This window comes from Apostichopus japonicus, chromosome 12 (assembly GCF_037975245.1).
Source record: "Apostichopus japonicus isolate 1M-3 chromosome 12, ASM3797524v1, whole genome shotgun sequence".
Classification (NCBI taxonomy): Eukaryota; Metazoa; Echinodermata; class Holothuroidea; order Aspidochirotida; family Stichopodidae; genus Apostichopus; species Apostichopus japonicus.
The window spans coordinates 29,995,423-30,010,050 of record NC_092572.1 but is presented as its reverse complement, the minus strand read 5'-3'; the positions used below and the strand labels follow the sequence as shown (position 1 = coordinate 30,010,050).

At 37.0% G+C, this 14,628-nt stretch overlaps 1 long non-coding RNA gene across 5 annotated transcripts in view; it reads right to left on the bottom strand.

Annotated features, from left to right (window-relative positions):
• LOC139978010 (uncharacterized) overlaps positions 1–14,628 on the bottom strand; it is a 168,801-nt gene that overhangs the window by 10,230 nt on the left and 143,943 nt on the right. For all 5 annotated transcript variants that reach the window (XR_011796865.1, XR_011796868.1, XR_011796866.1 and 2 more), the window contains one exon: positions 13,597–13,726. This is a non-coding gene — a long non-coding RNA (uncharacterized lncRNA). The remainder of the gene's footprint in view (positions 1–13,596; positions 13,727–14,628) is intronic.

Below are 14,628 nucleotides of genomic sequence, written 5' to 3'. Positions count from 1 at the left end.
TCAGATGTTGGTGATTGACCCCAAATGACCATTGAACTTTCTCAGAAAACAATAGGCTTCTTGTACTCAGTGTAGCAGATCCATGTACCTACTATGAAGTGAATCCAACATTAACTCATTGAGTTACCGTGTTTACAAGCAAGTGTTGCATACATACATACACACACATGCCATCACCATCGCACAGGTTCCATTTCCCTCGGCAAGGAATCGAAAACCTGTTCATACCTTTTATGTTCTTAAATAAATTTCTTTGTTATTTGAAATAAAAATTGGCTTTCAGCTCCATATACAGTCTCTTATAAACAAATCCATTTTTTTATGTTGTTTTAAAAATATATTACTTTTCATGATGTAGTAGTTGCAACCTTGTACGACATACTTCCTACCTTAAATACAGAAAGCATAAGTTTGTTTAATAGAGTATATCAACAATAAAATGGTCAACTAGGTTCCTATTTATGGGACTTAATGACAGTGGTCAGTACGGCCAGTGTTGCAGTGTCCTCTCTTCTCAAAGTTAATCAAAGTGTCAACTGAAAAGCTTTATCAGGAAATTTTTGCTGATAACATTACCTCCAAACATCTCTGTGGTTTATTAATTAACTCCCCTGTCTGAAAGAATGGAACAGTCCTATTACTCATCTACAGCGAAACAGCTGCTTGTCTGAGACAAGTACTGTCTGAAATTTCGTGTAAATTTTGCAGGAATTTGAAAGACTGCACTTAAATAATGTGTAAGCTGACTGAATTGCGAACAAGTGCAGCTGGCTTGTACAGTTTTCAAAGACTTGAACAAATACACTCAGCGTAAAAATTTTGAAGACTGAGGTATTCTGTCATCAATAAGGGTATCTAAACTTTATGTAGTACAGACTAATTGCATTGAAGTATACGCCCCTTATGGTAACACCATTATGTGCAACCAACGACAAAAACTGCCACGCTTGGTTATGATATACTGAATTTTTAGAATGATTAAATGAATATAAACACGGAACATTTTCTGACACAAGGTATCACTATCTCTGGCATAGGCCCCATGGTAGCAGAGATTCTGGTACCCATTTTCTCCTAGGAAGCATTCTCCCCCCCCCCCCATAGAATAAAACATCCCCAGAATGACTAAAGTTTCATTTTATCAAAGTGTTGACTGAAGGCTTTGAACTAGTGAGTTAGATCACCCGATGCCTCTTCACCCCACCAGTGGGGAATCCCCTCCGGTGGGGAATCCCCACCAGTGGGGAATCCTCAATGAGATGGGCATCACAATTGTTACCGGTAACCTCTGTAGAAACCTCTGTTTGAGCCTCTGTAGTTGCCGTGACAGTTTGAATCTCTGCCTCTTATGGACGCTCAGGAGAGGACTTTGGCGAATAGTAGCATAGCCGACGCATTTTATCAGGCCGATTCTTTTGGCTATGTCGACATCCCATGACACCCTTGTTGGACCTGTGAGTCGATGTGAACTGATCCTTTAGAAGCTTTTCTCTGGAACCATTGGTGGACGGAATGAAGACACTCTGAAACCTGGAGGGGAGTACTCTGTAAGGTGGACCAAGGTTTGGCATGTGCGGTGTGGTCTACCAGGATCACAGCTGGTAGAGGATTCTTGGAAGCATTGAGGGCCAGTCATGAGTGAAATCAAAGTACCCTTCTGACTACCTCAACTGTCCCCACGAGGCCTCCTTTGGAATAGCTGTGCCCGTAAGTGGGTCGTTGGATGCCTCTGACTAAATTCTTTTGTCTCCTTGAAGAGCACTTGCTCTGGGAGTAAAATCCTTCTCGAACCTCTCAGGTGTCTATTGCTGAGAGGACTTCTAGCTCTCCCCATGGTAGCTCATGTCATGAGCTCTATGGGTAACAATGGCTCCCGCTTCGGACGACCTCTGCATGTGGCTTTATATTGCTGGACCTGTGACCACGATCTTGGTTCACTCTGGCCGAAAGCACACCGGGCTCTCCACTCTCTTTTTCGGCTCAACCCCCTCCCTTGGGCTAGCCCCTTCCTGGCTCTTAAAGCCGCTTGCTCCCTTGCAGATAAAATACCATAATTCCCAATATCTTAACTTTCTGTCAATATAAAGGTTGTGATACAAAATATGCCCAGAATTTCCACAATTACGAAGATGAATCCCTATACCCCTGGAGTAGATTTGAGAGTTTTAATCTTTAATTGATAGAGCTCTCATAGGTAAATTAAACGCAATGAGTAAAATACCGAAATACTGTAACAATTCTTTGTGCAGCAGCTGGTAATCTAAATGCATCTGCAAATATTAGAACCCCAAGATGAGTACATTTAGTGATGTAGAAACCATGTCCATCGGTACACAGCTATTAGCATGCAAATATATGCTAATGAGCATGCAAATATATGCTAATGACATACAATCATCTCTCTTCTTTCTCAGTGTTGATGTATTACAAACACTGCACTATTTGCAGCGCATATTTTATCAGTTGGTTTAAATGTTTTATTTCGCTCTTATCTACGGTCGGTCTTGTCACCCAATGATTTAATTAAGCAGTACATGGTTAAGTGATAGTTTTGAGTTATTGTCGTTTGTAGTGAAGTCTATTAATGAAGTCCTACCTTTACACAGGTGCTCTGCCTGTTGAAACTGATTATATGGTTGAATATGTTTAAAGAGTGACATCACTAGTGGAATGGGTGTTTGCTCTACCCTTTAATTAGGACTTACAAGTATGCTAGACTTTGTGTTGGTATCATAGGTAGAATGTATTAAGGAATATTGTCAACAACACTGGCTTTGCTGTATTTATAACATATGTACAATATTGAGAGACAATTCCAACAGTAAATGTGGAAAATGGGAAAAAGCAAGGAAGCTGCCACAGAATACTGAACATTCACAGCAGCCCAGTAAGAGAACACATACATGACAGTACTACTTAAAGTAATCTACAACTGTCAGAGAAGAGCAGTGTTTTTAATCGGCCTTACTGACAGCAGTTTGAGAGACCAAGGTTTTGACCTGCCAACTTATTCAACACAATCGTTTACAGATTTGAATACTCATTTGTTGGGCCCATTTCATCAGTAAAGTACCATGTAGACAGCTGTCTTACTTACATAAGATAATGCATAGACCTGCCAAACAGTGAGGCCCACACCAATACTCCTACACCATACAATACTTCATGAAACTATGCAGGGTTTCTCATTACCAGAGTGGGTACTATCATTCAATATGACAGAGATGTCTAGGCTAAACATTGCACATTAGATCAATTTGACAAGTAGCATGTAACTCATTCAGTGCAGGTGGTTGATGCTATAGATATAAATTTTGGAAGACTACCCCAAACACTTCCAGCATGCTGTCTGTTACTTGCTTACAATTTGGACTAGCACTAATTCAGATGGGAACACCCATGGGTTTTCTCCAGGATGAAAGATCCATATTACTTTAGGCGACCAGAAAATGCAAGGTCCAGATCTTCCCAGATGGTAGGTATCATTGCTTCTAATGCCTCAGCCAATATCCATTCAACCATTACAATGATCAGACAGGTCTATGGGACAATACAAGTAAGTGTGCACGTACCTCAGACTGCTTAGCATTCAATCTTAGTATGCTGGTAAGGTACTGAATAGGATATAACATAAACAACCAAATCAGCTATTTTAGGGTTTAACCTGCAAACAATTCTGAAACAAAATTGTCCTTCGATGGAAACTGACCAGTGACAAACTGTATTGTCACAAAATGGTAAAACTGGCAAAATAAAGTTGGTTTCACTATTCACTACAAGTTTCCTTTGCAATTCCTTTTTTACAAACTATTACATAAACCCATCAAATTTGGAATACTTTACAGTTGTCAAAAAATAACCAACTTAACAATCTACAAGATTCTTATTAACTTCCTTGTCAATTTCTCATCTTTGGCTCAAGATGAAGATTATTTCTAATGTGTTTCAAAGTTTTCCCCTTTTTTTCATGTCATGTTTTTAAATCTGTCTATATGTACTACTGTGGTATTTAAATTACACCAGAATTTTATTTTTTCTGATACATATGGTCTTCAATCTCATAAAGCAATCAAACATCATGATTCTTGTATGTTACATAGTACATGAAACCTCACCTTAAATCATCAATACAGCTGGCAAACTGTGTGTGTGTGTTATGAACAAGTGTAAATAAGCATGTGTAAAAATAAAAATGGCTACATCTCCCTGACTGCATTCTATACCCCATCCTGCTTGGAAAAGCTTAAACCTGATGTTAAATTAATATAAATAAACCACTATCATTAAAATACAAAATAGTTCCTTGTTTGCATACAAAACATTGACTGTTGCAATACATATCTTACTTGCTGCATGTTGTTAACATGCATGTTTCATACTTGACATAAGTAGTTTGCAGTATAGTAAGCCTAGCATAGTTCAACATATATACTGAAGGCAACAGACACACATAGATCTCTGCCAAAGACACTTATTACAGCAATTCATATCCATCGACAAGTTTACTATTCCCTTTCAACTACTCCATTTCCATAATTATATTATTTATTCTACTTGTCAAATATTTGCATACTCTATCATTGAAGTGCAACAACCTTTCTACCTATTAGAAATGCAAATACAATCGTTAAGTGCTAATTATGTCTAGAATTATTAGATGACTGCAGAATACAATCCTTTATCACAGACATACATCCCTATTGCATATATACCAAGATGGTTCTTATTAATTATAATAGAGGTGGTGGTGCCTCTTCCATAACCCCCCCCCCTTCCTACCCCTGTAACACACCTCTATATACCTCCATCCGCAGAAGATGACTGCTGCCTATATAATACAATGTAGTACTACTCACCAGCTGTTTCAGCACTCAGCCACACAACTACTGTATTCTACACCGAGTCCATGTACAGTAATATTCCTAGTACTGTATTTGTACAACATTATAATAAACCCCTGAATGTGGAAGACAGCTGACAAAAAGTTAGTTCTTCCTTCCAAAATGCATAAGGGCAAATGCTGGAAAATATACAGACTTATCTAGCCCCCAAAAATAGGTAGAAGGAATCCTGTCTGAACAGCATTTTTAAATGAACAATATGCTTACAGGAAGCTACCAAGCTTGTCTGTGGGTAAATAAAACCAGCTCTTTCACAAGTTGCTGTTTGAAATGATGCATTTCAGACAGACAATACACCTGTCTACAGAATGGAATAGTCCACATGGTCAATAATAGGTTTGGGGTGATTTGGTACAGTATTTTCAGTCAGACTAGAAAGTGGCTACATATATATATATATAAGGGGGTAGAAGACAGCAGCATAGTATCTGCATGACTGAGTAGCTGTAACATGCTATAAAGAGAGGCCTCTCTCAAGGTTGTTGTTGCAACCTTTATCTCCCTGATTGGGGGTAAAAGTACTCTCTACTTATTTATGTATAAGCTATAACCACCTTGTACTTTTAAAGATCATACAAATAAGCTGACAGCCTTTCTACTCTATCATACAAACAACCAATTGCAGAAGACCCTTAAAAGAATGTTTTCCTTGCATGCAATATTCAACCGAATTCAACACCAATGGGATTGCTTGAATTTTGTTGCTATTTCTAATAATCAGCAAGAAACTGCTTGAATATTTCAACATGAAGATGCATTTCGTTTGTGCATTAGTTTCATTAGTATCATAAATGAATAAGTCAAATATGCTATACTGATAAATGTTTTAGTTACTGCACCATGATTGAAGCCAGATTTTTCAGCTTTCCAAGGCCACAGCAGCATTTTTCTAGCATAGCAGTTACAAACACATGAAAGATTTAGCGTTAAGAACAACATGTCTAAACCATACCACAAACCACACCTACTTTTGGCATGCCAGAAGATGACACTCCCAATCTGCCAGCTAAAACTTGTCACAAGAACAATCAGCAACACATCACACTTCCATTTTTTACTGTGGCAAGATTTTTCATTCTCTATTCTCTTACAAACCTGAGAATATAATACAGTCAGAGCAGGGGAGTTTAAGTATACAGGTAGTGCAGTTCAATCAGCATTGTTACACATGCAGGATTCTGTATCTGGCGGACGCAAACTTTCTTCCTTTGGAGAAATAAACCCCAAGTACACAAACTCACAACTAGGCCTATGCAAAACATAACAAAACACAATTTGGAATGAACATCTTCCTTTCTTTCAAAAAATGGTCTACCATGATTTAATATGTGTGACTTTGAAAACAAGTCAATGATAACAAACAACCGCCACTGTACAGAGTTAACAGTATTTCCATTAGAAATTTTGAAGCTGAAAATAGTCAATGATGCTTTACAAATTTCCCATGATTTGATTGGGTAATAGTCCAAATACCCATTGTCTGGAAACATTCTTGCATGTGTGTGTACAAAGTTTATATTGTTTAACAACAACTTCTTGCAATGTTACTTTCATGTGTAGAGAAGGCGAAGTTTGTGCTATAGGCTATCATATGTGTGCACTCAAATATCAAACCATTAGGCCTGGTTGAATTGTTTCTGAGACTATCACGTATGAATATTTTAAACATTGTTTAGATCACAAAATGTTATGAGTTGAGAAAAATTAAGAATTTTATAGAAAGATACCTTCTCTGATACCTAAAAGTATTTTCATCTCACAGTATGTTTGTTCTCTCCGTGCATTGAGAGTAGCTACTGAAATGTGCATTCATACCACTGTAATTTCTTCATTGCAACATGCGTAACTTTTCGCTTTGACCACAATGCTTCAGTTATAATTTTTTGTAACCTACAACTTTCAACTACTTCATTCATTGTCAAAAGTAGCCATTGAAGCTTGATCTTTTTAATCGTCATTGCATAAAAAGATGGCTGAATGTTTGAGGTCCCTGACAAACATCATGGTGTTCAACTCAGACTGGATACAGCCACTAATGTCCCTGACACACATCATGGTGTTCAACTCAGACTGGGTACAACCACCAATTCACGCCTTACAATCTCCACCAAATCAGGTCATAGCAGAAAGTCATGGACATATCAAGATTGTCGTTCACTTTACAAATGGCCACCTGGCTGTCAGGTTTGATATCAATCCTGTCAGAGCACTGCCCCTTTAGGATGGCAGGATGTAATCGGAACAGTTAATGGTGGAATGAAACAACAAATGAAAACTAATTAGTCGTAGACGATGACTTGACAAGGAGGCTCTTCAACGGCTTTGTGGAGGACCTGAGAGTTGCAAAATGAAGGAGCTAGCAGATACCCGGAATAGAAGAACCTTAATATTTGTTTTATGCCAAGAGCAAGAACTTTAACTAGAATGTTACCTTCGAATTATAGCTCATGGCATTATAATATGTAACTGGTTCAAACACTTCATTGCTAGGCTCAGTATTCATGTATCATAAAAGCAAATTTCTTCATATATTGACCTTCCAAGAAACAGTGTATACTTGTTATGTGGCACATATACAACAAACTTCATTGCTTGTGGTCAGAGATGCTGTACTGTTTCTTTAGGTTATCTTTATTAAGCTTGCTTGTAATCCAGTTTGAAACATTTAAATACACACATCTTTTGAAAAGCATCTCATACCATCATGGCTGTAATGTATTATGATAGTACAAATTAATCATGGGAATGGTTCAGAAATGTTTTTCATGATCCCCTTTCACTAATGCCAATCAGATCCCAATGCCCTATCACTATGCATTGAACAAATTAACCCAACTGCACTATGTGTATATAGAATAAGATTTCTGTTATGCTGTACAGTCATTTATTAAACAAATATATATTTGTTCAGTCTCCACTTATATGGTCAATTCCATGGTGACTCGCGTGACATTTTTACTCAAATTCCTCTCTATTTGATATCATTTAACAAATAAAGAAATTACCTGGGAGAAAAGCATTAATTTAGCAGTGAATGTACGCCTTAATGCTTACAACAGTAGAGAAAAAATATTTATACCTCAAGTATTGGGGGTGAAATTGGCGAAAAACTAAACGTGACTCGCGTGACAGTTACTATTAGCAAAAATCAGAATGTACACACAAGTGTTCGATTTCTTATGTCTTATTAAAAATTTTCCAATCACTTTTTATAATCATACCGAAGTTGAAAAATACCTCTACCTCAATTGCTATGCAACTTTGAAAAAAAGTTGTAATGCATGAAAATAACGATGAAGATGTATTGTGACTCGCGTGACAAGAAAACGTGACTCGCGTGACAAGTTCACTTTTCGGATATTTCCAGACCAGATGCAGTAGTGAATTGAGGGTACAGATCTTGCATAGTGAAATATAACATTCATTGGTCTAGAAAGTGTCCAAAAGGTACTTCCCTTGGGAATGTCCAGATGATATTAATGTCCCCGAGTTACCTTCATGACTGCAGACAGTAGGTAATATACTGTACAGGTAGTACAGTTGTTCAGGCAATATATTTTGTCAATTAATATTTATAACAATATTTAGTCTGTTGAAGTCACTCATTTGAAAGTTATAGAAGAAACAGATCTATCAAAATGTGATTCAAATTACCATTCTCATTTGTCATATTTGAATAAACCAAAAGTGTAATATTTGAGAAGATACATTTGCTCATAGGATTTTGGGAATGATTGAGCAGTTAAGACCTTAAGGTTGTCAAGTCATAGCACATGGCATTGCCAGATACAAATGTAGATTATGTTTTAGTATAATACTAAAAAATCAATGACATGTGCTAACTTTCCAAATGTGGTGATAAAATAGGCATTATATTGCGAATAAATATTCATGATTTTAAATTCTGATATTTCAAATGAAATTATGATAATTAGTTGCATTATGTGTGCCCATATTATTCAAGTTGCCTAATTAAAGGGGAATGCATATATGATATCTTTAATCAGTGATTCATTCATCAAACTAGATAAAATCCCTGTAATTTTCACACAGTAAATAGGTAGAAACACTATCTTGATTTGACGTGACTCGTGTGACGTGACTCGCGTGACATTCATAAAGGGTGATTTTCTGCAAAATTTGAATATCTTCTGAAAAGGAAAACTCAGTAATCCTTTTGGTATCTATGTGAAGACTTGATATTCATTATTTTGGAGTAAAACTATTGTGCAGGCAAGGAGAAAAAAAGCAAAAACAGTCAATTTTGTGACTCTGTGACAGTAAATGGAGGGTGTTTACTGTTTTCTATTTACCACTGTTGTCTAATGCCTTGATATCAAAATAAAATTGAAGCTATTAAGTGAGCACTATGCTATAGCAAATATAATTAGTCCAACACACAGTAAATAGGTAGAAACACTATCTTGATTTGACGTGACTCGCGTGACGTGACTCGCGTGACATTCATAAAGGGTGATTTTCCGCAAAATTTGAATATCTTCTGGAAAGGAAAATTCAGTAATCCTTTTGGTATCTATGTGAAGACTTGATATTCATTATTTGGGGTAAAACTATTGTGCAGGCAAGGAGAAAAAAAGAAAAAACAGTAAATTTTGTGACTCGCGTGACAGTAAATGGAGGGTGTTTTCAATTCACCACTATTGTCTAATGCCTTGATGTCGAAAAAAAAATTGAAGCTATTAAGTGAGCACTATGCTATAGCAAATATAATTAGTCCAAAAAACTGATGATATCTATGATTACTATGTACAAATCTGCACAAAATGAAATTTCACTGTATTTTTCATAATTTAGTTACAACGGGAACCATTTGTTATAACTGACCCCATAATCAAACAAATGATGTTTCGGGGGTGAAAAAATTATTTTTAGTAACTACAAGTATTCTATTTATTGGAAACTTATACAATTTTAATGTACAATGATTTTAAATTTTTTGGTATGATGTTGACCTTATCATGGAATTGACCATATACACATTAAATACTAACATCCGATGATTTGCTTTAAGTACAAAAGAAACATATGCCATATTTTCAACCAAACATGTCGTTAGTAACCTATGAGAAAGCATTGTAATCTGCAAGAGTACAACAGTCTTTGTCCCTTTAAGCCTTACCTATGAGAAAGCTTTGTAATCTGCAAGAGTACAACAGTCTTTGTCCCTTTAAGCCTAACCTATGAGAAAGCTTTGTAATCTGCAAGAGTACAACAGTCTTTGTCCCTTTAAGCCTAACCTATGAGAAAGCTTTGTAATCTGCAAGAGTACAAATGTCTTTGTCCCTTTAAGCCTTACCTATGAGAAAGCTTTGTAATCTACAAGAGTACAAATGTCTATGACCCTACAAGCCTAACCTATGAGAAAGCATTATAATCTGTAAGAGTACAAATGTCTATGTCCCTACAATCCTAACCTATGAGAAAGCTTTGTAATCTGCAAGAGTACAAATGTCTATGTCCCTATAAGCCTAACCTATGAGAAAGCATTGTAATCTGCAAGAGTACAAATGTCTATGTCCCTACAAGCCTAACCTATGAGATAGCTTTGTAATCTGCAAGAGTACAAATGTCTATGACCCTACAAGCCTAACCTATGAGAAAGCATTATAATCTGTAAGAGTACAAATGTCTATGTCCCTATAAGCCTAACCTATGAGAAAGCATTGTAATCTGCAAGAGTACAAATGTCTATGTCCCTACAAGCCTAACCTATGAGAAAGCTTGTAATCTGCAAGAGTACAAATGTCTATGTCCCTACAAGCCTTACCTATGAGAAAGCATTGTAATCTACAAGAGTACAAATGTCTTTGTCCCAATAAGCCTAACCTATGAGAAAGCATTGTAATCTGCAAGAGTACAAATGTCTATGTCCCTACAAGCCTAACCTATGAGATAGCTTTGTTATCTGCAAGAGTACAAATGTCTTTGTCCCAATAAGCCTAACCTATGAGAAAGCATTATAATCTGCAAGAGTACAAATGTCTATGTCCCTACAAGCCTAACCTATGAGATAGCTTTGTAATCTTCAAGAGTACAAAAGTCTATGTCCCTATGAGCCTATAAGTGCAATGACCCACTGAACAAACAAACACATATTTTTGGAAAGCATTCATTGGGATACAATTTGAAAAGTTCTAAGAATGAAGCAAGGGGAGATATCTTAAGTGCTTACTTAGCAAACAAACTTTTTTTTACCAGAAAGTTACATGGTAATGCACTATTCATTGCACTGGCAGCCGGTCCAGGTGCATTGATATTTAAATTAGGCAGATACTTCATAGAAACTTACAAGCACCCCTAATCATTAAGTGGTGAAGTCTGTTGGGGGGAAGGCAGACTATCTGGTTGACTCTATGCAACCTCGGTAGGGACTGTGTAATTAAATTTGATAGGGGAGGAATTTACAGTTGAGATTGATAGCTTTGTTGAGTACAAAGATCTTACCGTCATTGGAGAGAAGCATGAACACTAGTAAAGTGTGTTTGCTGGGGAGATGGGGGGGGGGTGGGAGGGAGATTGCTTAGACCAGAGTACAATATACAAATGTCACCATTCATTATGAACTTCTACACAGGGTAGTGACTGTTTGGACCAGCTAGTGATATTAAGTCCCTACAAGGGGTTCCACCTCTTGACCCCACCGGGACCCTAAGGCAGGTCCCTGGACCCCACGCCATCATGCTCGCAGCAAAGTGTGCTTGGTGTGTTCGCTGCCCGAACACTGGCGGGAAATCGGCAGTTGTTTGAATTGTCTTGGCGGGAAATTAAACAAGGCTTTCCAACACTGCCATCTAGTGTTAGCGAAAGTCACACACTTGTGCAGGAGCAACCGAAAACAACAGAACAAAAACATCACATCTGCTTCACTGCAGAGGTATCTGGCATCAATATTTTTGTTGTTGAAACTTACACTTTGTAAAACCCATTCTCAATATAACCTTGAAACAGGAAGTCATTGAACAACTTCAAGCAATCCAGCTTTTACAATTCTTTGTAAGAGTGCTTCTCTCTTAGAGCTTTGTTAGCAGAAGAGTATTGCTAGAAATAATGACATAAGTATACCAAACTGAAATGAAGCACATTGATTCAAATATTATGACATTGGCAACCTCGAGAATGATCTACAACAGCTTCATGAATATTCATCATTTGGAATCTTTGCATTTATCATTGGCTGCAGGATGATCTTTCCTTCCTGCCAGAGTATCATTTCTCTCACAGTCATCCAGGTTCTGTTTAGCAACACTTGGGATCAGTGTAATCCTTGAGTAAAACTGACTTTCAACCTGTATGTTTATGTGTGTGATATTTCTCTAAGTGTGCATCATGATATATATGTGTGTTATACATACATGTTTTGTATTACTTCACCTCATCTGCTACTATGCCATGAACACACATAGTTGGAATCAAGATTACATTGCAGATGAGAGATGACTCAGGGCCCATTCGACAGGTCTCTCAAACAGACCTTGCAGACAGCACTGGTTCAACACTTCAGGTATAACTCTAGTTGGTGGGCCTAGAATTTCACAATTTGCTTAAAAGTTCTACAGATGCCATACTTAATGTAAAGGCTAACACAAACAGCCCAATACTATTAGCCGATGACAAGCAGTGATGCCATACTTAATGTAAAGGCTAACACAAACAGCCCAATACTATTAGCCGATGACAAGCAGTGATGCCTACTTATATCCGGTACTGAAGTCATGCCTATTCTTTGACAGACCTATCATGTTTTTATGTTCTGAATGTCGACTGGCAAAAGAATGGCAGAGCCCTATTTTCTCCCAGTAGTTGAAATCCACTGACATGTAGCTAGTAGTTAACCTGAATTTGTGTAGAAATACCTTCTACACTTGATTCTTACCGACAATATGCTCCACTCTAAAACAACCAGTCATTGTAGGATGTGTTCTCTGCCTAGGCCAATAGTCAGCACATTGCAATCATGTTTCCTATTAATTTCCAGGACTCGACAACCACAAGATTCCTGTCAATCAGGATATCACGTATAAACTAATCTATATTGCGATCTGTTTATAAATGTTTTACAAGATTTCAAATTTCGGTTCAAATTTTCTGGGCTAATAAACATCTTGTTTGAAAGCAAATTTTCCAATATAAGAGGTTGATGGAAAAACATGTTTTTATTTTGGTAAAGTACTCACTTCCAGTCCAATTATTGAAAGCCCCATTATGCACTTCTTTGCAAAGGCAGGGCATCCACAAGGTTTGCATTCTACATAGAGTCAAGGCTAGGGGGTCTACACTGAATGATGGGGATACCATCAGTGGTGCAATCAAATACATTGCAACAAAATTCAAGAATAATAAATAATACACAAGCCAAACTGAATACAATCAATATTGCTTACACACAAATCAATGGAGAATGATACCTGGATACAGTTAACAGCTCAAATATTTGGAGTACATATTATTAGTTTTGGTATTATTTTATTTTTTATTATTATTTATTTTTTATTATTATTTTTATTAGTAGCATAATGGTTCTACCCACATACATCTGTCAGTTTCATTGAAGGGGATCTATTTAAAGCACAAATATTACAAGACTTGGTCACTATGCATCAGCTTAAAAGTTAATCATAAGAGGGCATGGCTGTACATGTAACTCTAACCTAGGAAAAAGCATGCAACACCTTACCTATGAGGTATAACATCAAACTCATCTGCTGCTTCAACAGGCCCATGAATCTGGACTCTCCTCTATGCTGGCACACACACATTCCCCAGAAGATGTTCATGCCTCTGGAATAATGCCTTGAAGAGACTGTCTACCAGAAATAAAAGACAAAAAAAAAAAAAGATTTGATTCAAAATCATCTACATCAAAGTGAAACAAAAAGAATTAAATTGAGAAGAAATACTCAACAATCACAAAGTTAAAAGAAATCACAAACTATTTGCTTGATCCATTTGTCGACTCTTTGATGTAAAGTATTATTCATATTGCACTATTGCTTGTGAGTGAATGTAGCAATATAATTACTCCAGTCACTTACTTGACAGTCCGGGGTATTCAATAAATTAATAGTGAGCATACAGTTCATTTTGTTTGAGATGTGATTAGTTCCAAACATAATTTAACAGAAAGCTTTTTTGTCTATGAAAGTAACACTGAACTTGGGGGTGCAGTGCCAAATTTTACCATTATTTGAAGAGACTAAACATCTTGGATAGAAGCAGGTAAAGGAGGAGTGAAGTAAATAAAAACTGGAATGTAAACATTGACAGAATGATTATTATACTCCATATAAGTCATGATGTAAATGATATGACATCAACATTTCACCACAGGATTATGACCACATGCCACAACTTCCTGTAAAATTCCTCAAACAGTTCAAACAAACCCTTCAGCACCATCTGTTATTTTCTTGGAACCAATACAGATGATTTTAATGAGGGCGATGCTCTGATTTGGCTTACAGAATAGTCCAGTATTTAGGGTGTGTGTGTTAGTTATGCTGCATAATGAGGGTGGTGCCATGATTTGGCTTACAGAATAGTCCAGTATTTAGGGTCTGTGTTATGCTGCATAATGAGGGTGGTGCCATGATTTGGCAGACAGAATAGTCCAGTATTTAAGGTCTGTGTGTAAGTTATGCTGCATAATGAGGGTGGTGCCATGATTTGGCTTACAGAATAGTCTAGTATTTAGGGTCTGTGTGTTAGT